Raw genomic sequence first — 13,471 nt, forward strand, 5'->3', positions numbered from 1 at the left:
AGGGGAGCGCAGGCCTGGTGTGAGAGTAACGGGCCTGGAAACTTTCAGTAGTGTATGGGCACATACAAGTAAACCAAACCTCGGAGGCTTTTTATTTTATGCTGCACGCGTCGACAAATCACTCTCAGCTAGGCTCTTTTTCTCATAGTAATAAATTGTGTAGATTTATGCATCCTTGCGTATGTGGGGAAGGACTCACTCCAGTGAACAGAGAAAGGCTGCCAGGCTGCCCTTCTGCTGTAATGAGGGGATATATCGTAAATAAAGATGTCCAGGGAGTAGGGATACGTAATTAGCTAAATCTATTGCACTGAAGCAAGTTTGTTATAGTGCCTTTATTGCACTACTGTTAGTTTTCTGGCTATCTAGGATGCTAATTATTATTTGCCTGAGGAAGGCAGCATATTCAGAAAACAGGATTGTGTAACAACATTTTCAGTATGAAGCCAGAGAATAGCCAGCAGTGAATTAGGGGAGCAGTGCTCTTTTATTATTTTAAAAATACTGCTGTATTAGGACCGTGACAGTTTTTTATCATTCATATCATGTGCTGGCTAGAGAGAAAACAATGCCGTGTAAAGTCCACTTCTCTTTCCATGATCACTTGAACTATTCCTAGCAACTTCCTTGTGTAGTCTTCATTTTCTACTTATTAATTGCACCGAACCACCTATTCAGTAAGTGTAGTCCCAAACTATTTCATTAATGTTCTTACCATCTTAATCAAGAATATCGCTGAAAAACACCTTGCTGTTCCTTGCCTGATTTGCATTACAGATGCTATTAAACTGCACCAAGTCATCAGCATGTCTGTCTTTCTGTCACAGACATCTTCTTCTGCCTTGTAAATTGCTTACAAACTTCCTGAACTTTTTTCATTATTGTTTGTCATCTCGGGAGATTTACGTAGTGAACAGTATTCCAGTTATACATTTTTAATTATTATCTGACATTAATGACCTCTAATATGACTATATTTTGATCTGGCTTGCAGTTAGCATTTTACTGTATAATGAAAGGAATGAAGAACAGCACAAACATACTGTTGACAGTGGGTAATTTTCCCTGCTAATTTAAGACAAGAGGAATTGTTAATCAGGTTTTGTGTGTATGCTTTTCAACAGTTATGTGTTAAAATCAGTATCTCTATTAGCATTTGACCCCAAATAAAATTTAAAATGTATTGGATAGCTCTTGTGTATAGCCATTGCTGAAAACCAGGTTTGCATATTTTTAGTATACCTGTTCAGACAAACACTTTATTACACTCACTGGTTATTTTAAAACGATTTAAATACCTTTAAATACACTTGAGAAAAATAATAAAAAATAATTACTTGTGTAGGAATGAAAAACAAGACACACGCTCATAGACATTTCTGCAAGTCACAGCACACAGTCCTGCTTGGAGAACATTACACTTCTCACCCTCACCTCTTGTTCATCAAATTGTGAGGTAAAAATCATATATTTTGCCCTCAGTGTTTGGAAATAAATAAATAGATTTTCTATTTCAGTAGGAATACGCAGGTGAATAAGTCCTCATGACCTTAATATATTAACATGCCATACACAAAGAGTTTCTCACCTTTACTATAGGCAGTATGTATACTATAACGCTACTTGCACGGATACCTCCTATAGTAATACAAAATGCAAGAGGTACAGATGATGGTTACTGAATATGGGCGTTGCATCTTACTGTAGAACTACCCAGTCTATTTGGGTTTACTTAATTTTAATTTGCTTTCTGAAGCTAATCCTCAGAAGTGGCTGAAAAGAGGTATTACCACGTCTAATCCTCATATGGTAGTGGAGTTGGGTTAGATTTTCAGAGATATATTATGCAAAATAGTTCAGTGGATGTGGCATGCTAATAAACAGTTTGCACCAAAATACTGAGAACAGACCAGCCCACTTGAACTCCATCTTTGAATTTGGTTTGCTTTTTCAAGTACAGGGTTACAGAGCCCCATGCATCCAAGTGGTCAATAACCTCCGAAGGCTGAATTTGCTGCTTTGTGACAGTCTAACAAAGCAAACATGAATGGAGATTGCGTTGATGCATTGTTTTCGCACTTTCCCTCAGCAGAGGGGACAAGGGAAAAGCATCCCAGCCTTAGTTTAAAGCTTAGCATAGCTTGCTTGCATATCAGTGTCAGCTTTTCACTTCCGCTTGCCTGAGACCAGCCATTTTTACATTTTGAGCATGCTATTCTACCTGTCTTCAAAACAGGTGGAGCAACCAAGCACCCTGGACACCGAGCAGCATTCCATACAGGATGCTTCATATATCTGAGAGGCAAGGGAGAGCCAAGATGCAAAATGTTTCCAAAAAGGTCTTCCTTTTTAGAAAACAAAACAAATCACTTTCACAAAAGCAAAACATCTTTCTTATTAGTCCCCCTGGTAGATCATTATTAGTTCCTGCTTGGAGGAGACAAAACACAACAGCTTCTGCTGCCGGAGAACAAAGCGCTAAGAAGATCAACAACAACAGATTCTCCCTGTTTGCATGTATTACCAGGCCTCAATTTTCTCTTCAGCATCCTGTCCAACTTGTTTTTCCTTTAATTATCATAAATCAAGCTTGCAGTCAAAGCCCTCTTTACCCAGAGCAAAACTCACCTTATTGGGGACCCTTTTGATTCAGTGGAGACCACAAAGAAAAAGATCACAGAAGAAAGCTGATCAATTAAGATTGCTCCATTGGCTTTTTTTGAACACAACAAATAAAAAGGCTGAATTTGCCAACTCAAGTGCCAGTGGAAGAAAAACGGGTTTGGGGATGTTACTGGGTTCCACCTGATCTGTGTTTTAAGTACCGCAGACCAGTGCTTCCTGTGTAGTTGGGGGCTTCTCTGCTTCAAGAAGGACAGTAAGTCATAGCTACAGCCTTTGTAACTGTGCTCAGTTCCCTGGCTGTTACATCTGGGACCATTGTGTCTCCTTCTGTTAGGAAGAAGAAGTAGCAAAACCCTTTCACATCTGGAGTCCAGCCCAAGGTCAATGTGTTAGGCAGCAGCTAGCTTTCTAAGGAATATTAGATAAAAGGTAACTTTTTGTCTGAATATTCCAATTTGGTAACTCCATCTCCCATTGTTTCTTTGACAGCTTCTCTGACATTCTCAGTAAAACGATTCCCAACCTATTCCGCATGTTTCCTATGTATAGTAGTGCTTTTTGTCTCACTGCTAGGTCATGGGGCAAAACACTGAGTCCCTACATAAAACCATTTAAAATTGTTGCTGTTCTATGTAGGGAGTTGTAAGATCTACCATTTAAATCCACATACAAGTCCCAGTAAAAAGCTTGAGTATTTTGTTGAATAATGGCATGTGAAGGTTTCATGGCTTACACAAGGTCACGTGGGAGTCACAAGAATATAAAATACTTCAGTAACTTACACCAAGATCAACAGACCAAAGTTCCCCACAAAATCTTCTGGACTTCAGCATTTTGCTTAGTACTTCATAGTTTAGCACTTTTTTGGCCTCATAGTGACAACATAGTTTTCTTTCAGTTAAATAATATTTTTATCTTCTCTTGAAACCCTTGCAGAAAATAAGAGCTATTTTACAAGAAGAAAATTTTGACAACATAAAATTCATTATGTTATTTTCACAGACCTAAATGAAATCTCTGAAAATTGCTACAGGATATTTATTAGTATTCATTCAGAGTATTCATGTTTTCCCAGAAAAACTACCATTTGATCTAAATGAAAAAGATATTCCTTTAAAGTCAGCATCAGTTTGTGTCAACAAGAATGTTCTTTTTTCATGCTGATTCAGCCCTATGGATATTGAAGCATGAAAGTCAGATGAGCATGTGCACGGCATAATTACAATGCCAGTTTTGAAAAACAAAAAGTTTTGTTGCCATGCAGTTACTAACTACCTTTGTTTTCTTCTTTTGTATGAATTCTTTACATTTCTGAATAAACATGGGTAATACAAACACACATGGCAAAATACCATCTTAAAATAGGGCTGTGAAGGGCCGAGCAATTAGTCACAGTTACTAACACAGGCTGAATTCAGCAGGTGAAACCCCTCTCTGGAGCAAATCAATGTTTTATCCATTTCAGTAGGCCAGGGTACATCAGTTGGAGATCTCTTCAAAAAGGCGTTTAATGGTGACCTACTTTACCACATCCCTTTGGAGGTGGTTGCTTTTCCTTGTTGTACCTGTTTTTTTGACGCCTCAGGCTGCCTTGAGACTTCATGCCAAGTCGGTAGGAGTTACACTGTTACGGAAAATGACCAAGCTCTTACAGCAGTTCTCAGCAGTACTTAATTTGGCCTATTGTGTTTACTAAAGGAGACATCAAAGGACTGTCTGAAGCCTTTTCAAGATATGTCTATTTTTATTACTTTGATGTAATTGATTACTAGTCAGATTTGGGCCATCCTAATTCGGTTGCTCCTCCAATGCTTGTTCCAGGATGCAAATGTACTAAGCAAACTGCAACCTCTGAGGAGCGTTTGGGTTTAACAAATTAATTGACCAGTATACCTAATACACTATAAAAGTTGCTAATCCAGAGAAAACATTAAGGATTAAAGTTAGTTATTCAACCAGGCTAGCTAACATATTTCACAGGATCCCTAGTACAGGCAAGGCTGTTCAGACTTCACAACATGCTGCGTTGATTGACTTGAAGCGCAGGCTTCCCTTGACCTGGCTTGCTACGTGGCAAGTATAATTTTCATTGTTTGAGTAGAGTTACAGGGAATTAGTTGGCCTGAGCTAATTGGGACACTGATGGTGTACTTTATACTGAAGTATAAACCGCCTTTTTTCTTAGGAGGGTTCCCCACAGAGATCAGCCAGTGCTTCCAGAAGACCTGGGACAGAGATCCTCTCTGAGTTCCGAGTCCTAGTACCACTGACTTCTCAAATGGCCCACAGTAAAACACCTTTCTTGGTCATTCCCTCTTTTTCCAAGGCAGTCCTACTGGTGAATTGTTCACATATTTGTAGCTAAATAAACATCACATTTCATCAGAGGCAGCAGGTTGGCTTTCAGTTGCTCTTCGTTTAAAGGCTTTTTTCCTTGTAGAACATTCTCTTTTTTTTCCCCCATTCTGTTTATACAAAATAATGTTTTGTCTCCCTGGGGAAATTATTACGTAGTCTTGTAGACTGCAGTGTTTTAATTGTTTGATGCTGTATTGACTTAATTTAAAATAATGATTTAAGTAAATAAGAAAGTCCACAGAAATACTTCAGGGTTTTTATGTTTTGTTTGTCTTTGAACTGACAAGATATATGTTCTGTATTCAGACAATGGATTTAACTAGCCACCTGTCATGTGGTACTAGGAGTCATTTCACTTTTCTTTTTGTCCTTTTGAGCAACCTCATCTTCAAAGATCTGAGTGATATTTTTAGTTTTTGGTATGTTGCAGTTAACCATAAGATGTCCAAGAGCTTGCTTAGACCTCAAATATCCAGGTAATTACAGCCAAATACATCTCTTACAAGGAAGGAATATTACTCGTTGGCTGTCATACTATAATTTGGGAAATATTGTTGATGACTCTAAATCACCAATACTGGAATTAGACAATTACACTGTTCATCATTATGGTTAGGGGGATGGATCAGGGCAGTATTTCTGAGAGGGTGGGTTGTGACACACATGGTAGTCATGAAACGTGGTCAGGTGTTGGTGAGTTGTTGAAAATCTTGCAAATTATACAGCAAAAGCAACCTAGCCTCTGCATTCCTGGCAACTTTCATTCTTCAAGGTCAAGCATGCTTTTCAGCCTTTCAATAAATATTACATAGACTTGTAACTTTTACAAACAATAGATGTTAATTCAGTTTTATAAAGACAAAGAGAGCTGAAATTTTTTTTTGCTTTGGATAATGGGGTATCATCTTAAAAAAAAACAAAACAAAACAAAACACTGAAAACTACTGGCTTAAGGAATTGGTAGTGGATTCCAAGATACTAATTTTTTCAGTCACAGTGATGTAAATTCAAGTTAACAGGGAAAAAGATAATTTTCTAGTCCTACCTAACTATTTGGTGGCCTATGTTAAACGATTTTATGGTATCTGTTTAGCTCCCATATTAGAAAAACAAACACTGCTGCAATTAGGCATGGAGGACTCAGTTGCTTGGAGACTAAATGATCCGCTTACCTTAAATATATTTGACAGTATCAAGTCATATTGGATAGGCAACTTGAGTGACTATGTGCGGCATCCATTTCTATCATACTCGTTTTCTGAATAATTACAATATTTCTGTCCCTGAAGCTGTCAAAATCACTAACATAAAAGTATAAAAAAAAACCTGAATAATTTAATTCCTCTCAGGGAAGCAATTTAAACCATTCTCAAGAATCTTAACGAATTAACTGTAAACATCTATGACAGGACTGATTTTCAGTGAAAGACTTTCTGCTCTAAAAAAGAGGAGCACTAGGATCTTTTCCTAGTTTCCAAAAGCACTCTCCTAGCATGTCATTCAAGATTAATGACTCTTAATTACCATATATTTATTTTTCATTTACTTTTTACCTTTCATAGTCATTAGGCTTATGTTTCCTCTAAAGTGAGTTTTGTAAACTTTGAGGTGATATGTTTATATCCTACTTTTTGTGTTGGTTGCTTTCTCTGCTGATTCAAAGGGAAAAAAAGAAACTTAAAAAAAAATGTATTTGCAGACCTTACAGCTCCCTATACTGGGGTGAAGTACAGAATTTATACAAAATTATAGCAATATCTTGAAAAGTAAGTGAGAAAGCAACTTACAAATCTTCTAGGGAATAGCCAACTACCTAGATCTGGAACTGTGCTGTGCTGTAGCTGAGCTGCAGTCCAGAGGACAGGGAGTGCCTGGAAAAAATAGAAAAGAAAAAAGCATTACTAAGATAGGCTTAAAAGAGGCTATATTAATCTTATTTACCTGGTGTAGTACTATTCCATGTCATTGTGCTGGAATCAAGATAGCCCCTCTTCCCCTGCTTTCATCTCCATCCATTATACATAAACTTAATAGTTTGAAATCGAAGAAGCATGGTGTTTTGTGGTTTTTTTTTTTTTTTTTTTTGTTTTTTTTTTTTTTTCCTCTCCTCTTTATTCTTGTGAGATGACAGAGAATGAGTTTGGGTTATTGTCAATGCCAGACCTGGCTAACCTTGAAGAAGGGAGACAGGCTCAGAAATCTCCACAGTGCTGCTGTTACACAGCAGCCTGAGAAGGCATGATAAACTGCTGTTTTACTGCAGTGTCAGTGGGCATCATGACACAGGAAGAACTTAAGAGCAGAGTGCAGTAATTCTGCAGAGATCCTGTGCTCTGTCCTCGGCTGGGGAAGCTGGTAGTTTTTCTGTGCTATAATTAGCCACTGACAACAAACGCACATTGCATCACAGGAATTAGTCTTGTGTCATTCTCACCTTTCCCTTCCAAAATACAAGTAATCTTTTAGTGACAACGATTACACCAAGGGAGTAAAGTACTAAGGGAACAAATATACCCTTAGCTGCCTAGTCAAGGAGGTAGAGTTTTCACTGATAGCAAAGATCATTGCAGTTTAAAAGGGAATGGTGAGTGGTCCCTTACTGAGAATACATTGACATGTATATAGCTTCTTTTCCCTGGAATTCCCATCATAAGAGAGCAGCTTGTAGTGTTTTGACAGTGGTTTTACTTCATGTCTGTTCATTTAGCAGCATGTACTTCCCAGATTATGTCGGTTTTGTCCTCTGTAGATCCTTTAGCACAGGGGAGGATGTATCTGCTTTCCATCACCACAGCTTCCTCCTGCGGGACAATCTGGGGATTTTGCAACCTGGTTTACTGCAATAAATCAGGCAGAACCTGCCACAAATCAGGAACAGATCTGGTCTTTTATGAACATGTTAGTGAATCCTAAGGACACTTGTTCTGATTGGAGTAAAACTGTTGTGAATTAGCAGCTCCCTGGAAGCCAATAACGTTCCAAATCTGTGCAAGCCTGTATGTGACCAGCAATCAGATCAGCCTGGATCCTCATGAGCAGTACATATCGGATCAGCTACCTAATGGGAATGGAAAGACTGGATGATTCATGTAATGGGTCAAATTTAAAACTCATTGCAATATTATATTTACTACGTACATTCTTGTGCATCGTTATTGTTGCTTGACTGATGTTACTCACAGTAGTTTCATGTCATAAAATTTCTTGCCTTCTAGGCTTTAAGTAAAGGCAGCCAAAATCAGTAACTTAGCATAACTGAGTGAATATTCATAGTTTCATTTTGTGCTGTTTCTGTGAATTTTATATTAGCTGTAGAAACCACTACTGTTGACCAGTGCTAACCATTTATCATAGTTTAACCCCAACCAGCAACTAAGCCCCATGCAGTTGCTTAACCACTCCTCTCCCATCCCAGTGGAATGGGGAGAAGAATCGAAACAAAAAGTAAAACTCATGGATTGAGTTAAGAACAGTTTAATAGCCAAATAAAATATAACAACAATAATAAAATGCAATAATGTTAATAGTTGTAATTAAAGGGATTGTAATAAAAAAGAGAGAGAGAACTAAAATTCAAGAAAAGACAAGTGATGCACAATGGAATTGCTCATCGCCTGCTGACAGATGCCTGAGCAGCGATCTGCCCCCTCAGCCAACTCCCCCCAGTTTATGTGCTGGACATGATAATCTATGGTATGGAACATCCCTTTGGCCAGTTCGGGCCAGCTGTCCTGGCCAGGCTGCCTCCCAGCAACTTGTGCACCAGCTCGCTGGCAGAGCATGGGAAACTGAAAAATCTTTAACTTAGGGTAAGCGCTACTTAGCAACACCTGAAACATCAGTGTGTTATCAACATTATTCTCATACTAAATCCGAAACACAGCACTGTACCTGCTAGTAGGAAGAAAATTATCCCAGCCAAAACCAGGACACTATTGCATAAAAAGACAGTTCCAACTTGGAAAAAACATACAATGTAAGTAGAAAGTAACTGAGCTTTATCTGGGGATATCTAGGAAGTTAGAACTGAACACACCTATTCTTTATTGAGTTGGAGTTTTCTTCAACTTTGTTTCATACCCAACTCACGGGTAACATTTCCCAGTCCCCAGCAGCAGAAGTCAGAAGAAGAAATTAAAATGTTGAACCTGTGTCTTAGAGATCAAAGCATGATATTTTTCTTGAATAAATAAAAACAGAGTCTGCTGCTCTGTTCTCTCATGCACAAAGTTGCCATGTTGGGACTTGATCCAATTCTTAGAAATCTTGCTATTTTTCTTTATATTCCTGTTTTCATTCTTTTTACAAATTAATTCACTACAATCTGTGACAATAAACAGCATTCTAAGCCACAGGGAATTTTAAAATTCAACAGTAATACATGCTATTAGTAGGACACTGCAGTTACTTAGGCAATTACAATAGCATCTGCTTTCAGAACATAATAGTTACATTGTAAAATTTTTGGACATTAGTTAGATTAGAGAGCAAGATCATGCTAATTTAGCAGTAATTTTATAGTATGAAAATTATGCTATCACAAAATTACCCTATTTATTCTATTATAAATGTGATTTGTTTCCTTAACTAATTGTTCTCTCAAACACTTTACCCACCACAGAATAGCAGATATTTTCAATAAACACCAGCAGAAGCCACTTAAGGTGCCAAGTCTCAGAGTCAAGTGAAAGCATGACAACCTCAACTTTCTTCTAAAGTCAATTAAGCCTCTGGACGTGAAAATAAGAAATGAAAACCTAACCTGCATGCAATGCAACTGCGACTTGCTTGCAATATTCATAAGCATTGAGAAAAGTAACCTTATGTAAATGGTCTTAAGGTTTACATTTTTAAGCCAGTCTCCTTATTTTTTGAAATTCAATTGCTTAATAGCTGGAGACATTGCATGAAATGAATCGCAGTTCCTACAGCCCTTCTGGGGTATAATAATTTTGCTTGCTTTTGGGGAAGTAGAAGAGAGAGATATCTCTGCATACAGCAGGGAAAGCAGCTAATCAAACCCCATTGTGAAATGATTCGAATACAAAGGGAGAGATCTAGCTTCCTCCTAGACAGAGGCTTGTGTTTGCTGACCACAGAATCCAGCCCTTTGGTGACAGGATAGTTTTTAGTTGACAACAGTACTTTTGCTTGCTGCAGAGATTATTCCAGGAGGTCAGTATGGAAAATGGCAATGACAATTCCAAGAAAATGGTTTTAACAACACAAGACATCCTGTTGGCAGAAAAGCTCATTACCATGACAGAGTGCTGAGCAGATTAGTGTTATACTTAGGCGTGTTTTAAAGATGGAAGGACTGTGTGTCTGCTACCTCAGAACCTTTCATCTTTTATCCTTACTGGTGGGTACTTGGTAAAATGAAATAAATAAATGTAATTTATAAATGTTCTTTTCCTTTGAAAATCTTAGCGTTCTGGACAGACCAGTAAGTAATATCTTACTTTACAGCTGAATTAAAGGCACAGGAAAATTAAGCAATTTTTGAAGGGTAGCAAGAAGAGGAACACAAACAGCTTCTTTTCACCTATGCTCAGTCTGTTGGACCCAGACCAACCAGCCTGTGGATGCTGAAGGCAACTCTCATTCCTACTGCTAGCTGGACCAGTGCAGCCATTGTAGCGACATTATGCTTGGCAGAATAAATTCTGCCAAACATGATCTGCATCTGCACCGCAAACTTTTCTACCATTTTCATCAAAGCATGCATAGTAGTAAGTTAATTGTGCTGGTTCAGTTTGGGCTGTGTTTTGGGAATTCCATGTAAAAGACCTGAATTAGCACTAGCTATGTAGATCTCTTCATGTGCACTCCGTGCTCTGTCTTACTTGTGATGTTCTTGCTAGATCAAAAATCCTAGTGATAGAGGATACCTACTGCTGAAAGCAAGAATCGTATTTCAGTATTGGTGACCTAGGTTCTGTTCAAGTATGTATGCTTGGGCTTTTTGTGCTGTTATTTTTATTAGAGCAAGTCCTATATATCCTACCCAGTACCAGAGTTTCAGTGGCCAAATTCAGCATGAAGCACATAAGCAGAGGCAATCTCTACTTTTTAACAATTCACAAACTGAAGCTAAATATGCAAGAATTAATTGCTGCATATTACTCTCCCTCCAAAAAGCTAGAAAATTTTCCAGATACCCAACAGTATTGAGATCTGAGCCAAAGTTGAAACGGATGCTGATAAAATCCTGAAGAAGCAATCTGCCTGTGGAATAAGGATGTCCACATAGGATATTAAATGTGTGTAACAGAAGGAAGATGTCACACCTGCTTGGTAAGCCTCCTGATGTTGACTGATCTTAAGTTCTGACCCCATGATGTGGTCCCTGAAGATGGACTACTGTGTAAAACCCTGTTCTTTTTTGCGGGACCAAACAAGCCGGCAGCCTACATTTTTCCCCTTAAGTCAAGCAGGAAGTCTGCTGCCAAGTTGGAGTGAACACGCATCTTCTGAGCTCCAGTTCAAAGTGGGTTTCTAAAGACTACCTTTTGCCTTCCCTTCAGTTAAGAATCTCATTCAGGCTTCATTTTCTTTATAGTTTTTCCATTATCTAGGACTTCAGCCTTTCATATACCAAAACTGTTCATGACTCATGTCAACTGATACCTATGCAGACAGGCGAGGCGTGGTGAGAGCAGTTCCTCTCTGCAACATGTGCAGATTGTCTTGCAGTGTGCTGAGTGGGGCGCTGATCAAAGGCAGCACAGCAGGGCTCAGGAGCTTCAGTGAAATCAGCTGTGCTCCCAGTATCACAGCTAGCATCCAGGGAAGGCTGGAAGGGCAGAAGAAAGGGAGGAGAAGGGAAGGACAGAGTTCTCAACTTCAGCATGAAGTTGTCTGATTCAGAGCTGGAGGACTTACCTTATGTATCTTCAGCCTTATGTATTCTTCCCTCAGAAAGTTTAACAAACAAAGTTACATCATGACATCTGATGTGCAATCTTTACAGAATAATCAAGCATTTCGCTCTTTCATTATCTTGTCTAACAGCAGGCATTTGCCTACACAAGAAGGAGTCATCCTGGGACAGCAGACATAGTCATTACAAGGATAAACTTAGGTGAGGTAGGGAACTAAGATACTCTGAGATCACAGGAATATTGTCACTAGCTGAAGATGATTCATCAGGAAATGTTGATGTAGGTTCACAGGTAGGAAAGCAATATTCAGGCCAGAAGCACAAACAAGCTGGATTTGTTTGTCTTAAACCTAGCTTCCAGTTTTGGTTTGTTTTTTTTTTTTTTGCCTTAGTCCTTTATGGTGATTTTGAATTTTGGTTAAGATTGTCCCAAATTGATCACTAAAGCAAACTAGCGAAAGACATCTAGCACCGGGCTTGTATATCCTAAACAATACAAGGCAAACATGACTGCTGAGTAGGTTCAGCCAAAGACACATCAGTGGGTTCATCTGACTCAAGAAATACCTACTTTTACTCTTTTGCTGCCTTGTTCAACCCCACTAACTTACCCCAAAACTTCTTAATTACCAATTCTGGGCTGGCAGGAAAAGTGCACAGTTGATATGGGCAGATATAGTGTGGTTTCCATACACTGAGGGAGGAGAGAGAACTGTGGTCCAGTCAAGATCATGTAAGGAAGCAGCTAAGTCTTCTAGAAGGATTGTGCTGCTTCAGCTTTCCTGAAGATGTTCGTGCTGTGCTATATGCTATTAGCACTTAATGGATTCAGCCATTGTAGCAAAGCATCTTGAACCAAATGGTGCCGGACTCGTGACCAAGGGACTAACACAAGAGTATCGAGGTCTAGCTGGCTAGTCTAAATTGACCTGGAACAGCTGCATATTTCTCATTTTTTCACCTGGCTATACAGGGCCAATTTTCTATGCCAAAACAACCAGTCTCCTTGACATAAAATTAAGTAAAATTAAATAACGCGCTCAAGAGATGGAGCTTGTTCTGCACAAACTATTGCCAAACATTAGGCAGATGGGCCTCTCTCCGTAATCTCAGAGCTCTCAGCACTCATATTACCCCACCTCTGAGGAGTTACGATACCACATGAAACACATCATTCATATGCAGAAAAATGTTCAGTCTTTTCTTTCAATATTTTAAAGACCGTTGACATGAAATGCAACTTTAACACAACAGGGTGGCGAGAGGATACACGCTATTAAACTCGCAATCCCTCGCCTCCCTAGCTGTACCTTCAAGTGAGCTACACCTAAGGGAGGCCCAAACGACCGGCCGGACATCTCGGCCACAAGACCCGCAGGCCGGGCGCAGCGCTGCCCCTCTCCCCTCACCTCAGGACAGCAGCTGGCTCAGGAGGCGCCTTAGCTGGCTGCCAAGGGCCGGGCCGGGCCCAGCTGCCGGCGCCGCTCCCTCCCGCCTGCACCGCCCGGCAGCAGCCCCTTCCCGCGGCGCCCTCAGGAGCGGCCGGCAAACGGCCGCACCCGCCCCCCCCCGCGCATGCGCATGCGGGTGACACCGGCACCGGCA

The 13,471-nt window shown here is 39.6% G+C and overlaps 1 long non-coding RNA gene across 1 annotated transcript; it reads right to left on the reverse strand.

The window, feature by feature from the left end:
- Window positions 1–3,767: 3,767 nt before the first annotated feature.
- LOC122154868 lies at window positions 3,768–13,412 on the reverse strand. Its single transcript, XR_006166999.1, has 3 exons — window positions 13,276–13,412; window positions 6,771–6,854; window positions 3,768–4,249 (listed from the first exon to the last, which is right to left on the reverse strand). It is a non-coding gene; the product is annotated as an uncharacterized LOC122154868 (long non-coding RNA).
- Between the last annotated feature and the right edge of the window lie 59 nt (window positions 13,413–13,471).

The sequence above is a fragment of the Tyto alba genome, unplaced genomic scaffold (genome assembly GCF_018691265.1).
Source record: "Tyto alba isolate M040663 unplaced genomic scaffold, T.alba_DEE_v4.0 Super-Scaffold_6, whole genome shotgun sequence".
Classification (NCBI taxonomy): Eukaryota; Metazoa; Chordata; class Aves; order Strigiformes; family Tytonidae; genus Tyto; species Tyto alba.